At 36.3% G+C, this 6,000-nt stretch overlaps 1 pseudogene; it reads right to left on the bottom strand.

The window, feature by feature from the left end:
• Positions 1 to 831: 831 nt before the first annotated feature.
• On the bottom strand, positions 832 to 1,278 carry LOC111369215 (annotated as a pseudogene).
• Positions 1,279 to 6,000: the final 4,722 nt, after the last annotated feature.

Genomic DNA, 6,000 nt, shown 5'->3' with positions numbered 1-6,000 from the left:
GCCTAGAATAAGAATTCCAGATTATTGTAGCCTATCTCCAATATTCAATGAGTAACAACCAATTATTATATACGAAGATCCTATGCTTAAACTGATTCAGTTGGCATAGAGAATAAACAGTGGCGTGTTATGAAGCAACATCTTAACATGGAGGTATCTCTAGTTCCTGCAAGAATTATATAGGAACTGTTCATGGTGCGACTTCTGGAATGTCCAGAGGAAAACTATGAAGTACAAAGACAAACTCCCGCATACAACCTTCCAGCCAAGAAATCTCCAAAGATTGCAAGCACAAGTGATCTCAACTATTGCAGTATGACCACACAATGAAGTAAATTCTCCTACGTTTTTATCTTAAGAGTTATCTGCATCCAATCTACTACTGCTAGCTTCCATGTCAACCAACATTTTGCAAACACAATAGTGTCCAACTAGTTTTTAAATTCCACCCTCACACAGTCTAAGTGATATTTAGAATAACAATCCAACACAGATTCCAAATGCATCTATCTGCTTCCATCATTGAGTTGTCTCGCTTCAAGATTAATACTATTTGGTAACGACTCTATAGGAGCATATAACTAGAATTCTCAAATGCAATCAATAAAATTTAGAAATACCAATCTCTGTGTGTGTTTGTGTGTGTGTTAACAGGATTCCCACCTTTCGGGACATTATTTCCCCAAAAAAAACATGATACGTATATTTCAAATTGTAGAGAACCAGTAAAATAATCAATCACCAAAATTCTTATAGATTCAGTCAATACACCAATAGTCAATTAGAAAATTTCTTAAATTTCAGTCAATCAATTCGTATAACAAGTAAAGATAATTGTGAATCGATAAAGTTCTTTCTAAATTTTTCCGTTTCAAAAGCCCTAAAAAATTTCAAAATGTAATATAGAAAATGCCAACCCGGAAACAATAAAACCCTTCATCAATTTAACATTAGTCCACAAAATTGAAAGCCAAAAAACCTCCATTAATCATCGTCACGCTTCTTAGGCTTGCGGTAATTTTCTTCAATATGTTTGGCAATCTAGAGGCTGGTGTTGAACAGCTTCCGGATGTTGGGGACGTCGTAATTCTGAGCCACATAAACTCCTACTGCTGAGCCCATCATGAATGAGAAGCAACTTCTTATAATTCCCATCCTCCCCTTTTTTCAGATCTCTTCGATTTCTAATAAGATTCAAACTTTAACTGGTAATCTGGTAATTTGGATATGGGGTTTTTTGGTACGTTTTTAAATAAACAGGGGGCCGGATTAGTTCAGGTCTTTGCCGTAATTCTGAGCCACATAAACTCCTACTGCTGAGCCCATCATGAATGAGAAGCAACTTCTTATAATTCCCATCCTCCCCTTTTTTCAGATCTCTTCGATTTCTAATAAGATTCAAACTTTAACTGGTAATCTGGTAATTTGGATATGGGGTTTTTTGGTACGTTTTTAAATAAACAGGGGGCCGGATTAGTTCAGGTCTTTGCGGGAAGGGAAAAGCTGTTCGAATAGGGCGTCACCTTTATTGTCCCGACGTGACCCAATTCATATAGCAAAACCCATGCCTGAAGTAGTGGAGTTAATAATCCGACGAGCCGGCTTGGCTTGATCCACCGCCAGTTCGTATTTGCTTTGAACGACTTAAACAAGATCAGCTCATTTCAAAATGGATTATATTACCCCCCACAAAATGTTATATCCACGGTACAAAAGAGATGGCAACTGAACGACTAGGAATCGAAGCAACCGCTCCCGCCCTCCATCCCGTCCGATAATATTTCGCCTCGCTATCCGGTTAAGGCAGGAAGTGGGAGGGGGGGGGCTTGCCTTGTTTACTACCCGTTTACATTTTTTTAATAATTCATTTTATTATCCACGTTTATTAAAGTGAGACAATAATATATTTATTAAGGGGCCATTTGTTTTCTATTTTCATGAAAATGAAATTGAAAAATATAGTCGTTATAGGCCCCACACAAAAGATAGAAATTCAAATTTTGTGGCTAAATGTGATGAATAACGACCATATTTTTTATTTTAATGCGAAAAGAATGAAAAACAAACATGGGCTAAATTTTTAAATTTATATATTTATTTTTAAAAGTTAAATTGTTTAATATATTTGATAAACTAAGACCTTCATGGTTTATTATATTTTATAGATAATTTTAATTGTCATTTTCAATTGGAATGAATGAAATTTAGAGAATTTTTTTTTTATTAAAACTTAAATGCATTGAATTTTAAAAAAAAAATGGTGGGGGCTTTTGTTACCCGTATCCACCCCGTGATGAAGTTCTCCACCTCGTTGGGGGCGGGTCCCCAAGTATCGGATTTGACAAGCTTTTTGCCATCCCTATACCACAATTAAAACATAGTTTTAATAAATACACTACAATAATTTACAATTATATACCTAACGTAATAAAAGTAATAAAAAATGAGAAAATATCTTTTTAATAAATACACCATGACTAAACTTCATCTTTTTTCTTTACTTTAGACGTCTCTCTCTTAATTTTAGTAAGTGCTGCCATTATTCCAAGTAAATGATTCGTGGTTCAATTGCCTGACATTATGAAGTAAATTTAGTGGCATATTATATACTGGGGGTAATTTGGTGGTGATCAAAAGACTCCACAAAGGTAGGGATGGTAATCGAGATCGGTTGCCTGTGACTCGGCTCGGAAAAAGCCCGAGCTCGAGCCCACTCGTGACTCGACTCAGAGAAAGCCCGAGCTTCCGCTCAGGCCAAGCCCCATTTTGGAGAGTTAGGTCGAGCCCGAGCCGGCCAGTGTGGCTCCCCGGCTCGGCTCATGAGCCTTTATATTTAAAATAAAAAAAAAAATTAAAGGCAGCAACCTACTGCCTTAAAAATGACAGCAAAGGCAGCAGCCTGTTGTCTATATATTATTATATAAAAAAATAAAAAAAATCGAGCCTACCCAGCTCGGCTTGGTAAGGCCTGAGCCTTGATTTTTTGGCCGAGCAAAAGCTCGACTCGGCTCGGGCTCGCAAAAAAGTTCGGACCATTTTGTTGACCACCAAAATTAAAACCCTCATCTTTTGGTTTCTTGGTGTGCTTCTTCTCAATTTCTTCAATATTTCAAATATGTTAGGATCCCAATGAGGGAAACAGGCCAAAAGAATTGCACAACAGCCACCTTCACCATCAGATGAGGAAATGGACTTGGAACCAGAGGTGCCACCGAAACCCTTCGAGAAATCGCCCATTTTAATTGGTAAGAATATTAATTTTGCTAATTTTACAATAGAAGCACCCGATTTTCACATGGAAGAATGCTTTGAAAATATGGGATGGGTATCCGTGGCTATAATGGAAGAGCATGCATACTCACGCTTTGTCAAAGAATTTTATCAAAAAATGCACGTTGCATCTCATTCCGACAACATTCCATGTTTAATTAAAAATGCGCACATTACGATCTCCAAAGCTTTAGTTCGTGAAATTCTCAAACTCGAGCCTTGTGACTTGGAAGTCTTTTTGCATAAATCTCCACCTACCATGGAAGGTTATGATCCTTTCGAGGGTTGTCGCCAAGTTTTCGAGAAGGACTTCAAGAATATCACCAAATTAAGTGCACATCAATTGACTCTTCCATGTAAAGTTTTGAAAAATATAATTACCCATGTCATTTTTCCCCAAAAAGGACACCGAGACAAAGTTAATCACTTCGATCTCTTTATTTTGGAGTCACTTGTAGTTGGGCGTCGAATTGATTTTCCAACTATTACCATGGAACTTATGAAATTTGTGCATGCATCATGACACACTAAAACTTTATCTTACGGGATGCTTTTTACAAATTTTTTAAAAAACATTTTAACATTTTACTTGACGGCGAAGATTTTGTTAAATTACGCCCTACCGATACTATCAACATCCAAACACAAAAATGGATGAAGATAGTAAAGGAACGGGGAAAATGGGTGGCTCATACGAAATGGTTGAATCCTACCTCCGATCGATCTACCTTACCTTTTGAAGACGAGGTTGAAGATGAGCACAAAGACGAGCCTGAAGCTCTAGCTCCCGCATCTGATATTCCCAGCTCTAGTGCACCCCGTCCCTCCGGAAGCTGTTTTACATTTATCGAGAAGCAATATAACCTCCTCCACTCACCTCTTCCCTCGACAGCCTGGGTAGCCTACTTCTTCAGATTCAGGCTCAGCAGACTACTATCTAGAACTGCCAGGTTGAGATGCAGTAGTGACAGGTTGAGATGCAGGCCAGCAGGCTACATTCTTCACAGATTTGTATGCTCGCTTCCCGCCTCCACCTCCGGCGCCTTGCTTCATTATCATATTTTAGTTATTTGATGTCTTAGTGACTTTTTTTTATCAGACTATGAATTTTTTATTTTGAACTTTTGATTGACTGTATGGCATGTTATGAATGGTTAATCTCTTTATGCATAGTTGACTTCTTTAAGAATTTCACTATTTCTTTTTGCTTATGACAAAAGGGGAAAGATAAGTAAATGATTATGCAAAACAGGATAACATTGTAAGAGGGAACTTAAAATTTTTATGCATGTAGATTGGGGGACCTTAAGTAAAATCGATAGGGGAAGATATTTGTAATATTTACATTCCTTGTCCAATTCAATTTGTTAAAAAATTATTTTGCAAATCACCTTGTTTGCCATAATCAAAAGGAGGAAATTGTTAACATAATGGTTGACTTCTCGTTTTAATTATCACAAATAAATTGCATTCAATTTTGAAAAATTGAATTTAAGTGTTGATAGTGTTTATCGTGAAATTAATGAAGAATGAGGACACAAGAATCGAGACAAGAATCACGCACATGGACGAACGTTTTGGAGCCTAACAATCAACACACAAGCAAGATTGAAAATTGATGAACGTGGAAATGGAAATTGAGCATTCGCATCAAAAATCGCATTGGAAGAAGAGATTAAAGACTTTAGCTATACATGCATTTTTTAACTCAAATGTAAAGGTAAAACACTTTAATATTTCGCATCGATTATAGCTCAAAAAAATTTACTGCATGAAAACTTTTTCTCAGCTCACTTGCACATCTATTTTCCAAGATAAGTATTTTATTTTGACGATTGAAAATTCACAAAAATACTTATCTATACAAAATAAATGAGACAATCCTTCAAGAACCTAAATTGACAAAGTTCATAACGAAGGAAATTTGTCCGGAGGGCAACACTGCCCATCTGGACATCCGAATGGCCTCCAACTATAGATTTTTTCGACCGTTTCTCAACTGGCTAGTTACCTATCCGGATCCCAAGCGGACGTCCAGACCCCGTGTCTGAATTAACGGAGTTTTTGACATTTTGATGGCTATAAATACCTCACTTTCTACTAAATTTGTAACAACAATTATTCAACATTAAAGTGCGGCATTTATTGATCTTTTTCTACCTTAGTTCTCAATCTTTAAAAGATCAAATCAATTCATTTTGAAAAACTTTTTCAGTGATCAAAACTTGTAAAAAATTACTTATTTCAATTAAAGTTTTTCAATCAACACTTGAGCTATACTCTTTGCAATTTATTAAAGTGTTGCACATATTTCTCTTTTGATACTTAATTGAGTTCATATCATTTATTAAAAGAGAACCTTTCACTTGTAACTTTTCATTTTCTTGTTTTTGATTGTGGGTCATGTTGAGGTCTTGAAAAGCTAAACGTTGTAAAAGGATCGGTGCTCCTTGATTGTAAGTCACTAGAGTATTGTAAATGTTGGATTACACCATAAGTCAGTCAACAATAGTGGAAAAAGGCCCTGCTCGTGACGAAAAGCTGGGTAATAGAGGACGTAGATTGTTGATTGAATCGAACCTCCATAACATATCATTTGCGACTTCTTTTCTCTTCTTCCTGTTATTTTCGTGTTATCTCATTTGATAATTGGTTAATCTTGCATCTATTTTTGAAAAAGTTTTAGATAACAAATTCACCCCCTCTTAGTTAGTTGTTCTTGGGCTTTCA

This window comes from Olea europaea, chromosome 20, assembly GCF_002742605.1.
Source record: "Olea europaea var. sylvestris chromosome 20, O_europaea_v1, whole genome shotgun sequence".
NCBI classification, from domain to species: domain Eukaryota; kingdom Viridiplantae; phylum Streptophyta; class Magnoliopsida; order Lamiales; family Oleaceae; genus Olea; species Olea europaea.
This window is presented reverse-complemented; position numbering and strand designations above follow the sequence as displayed.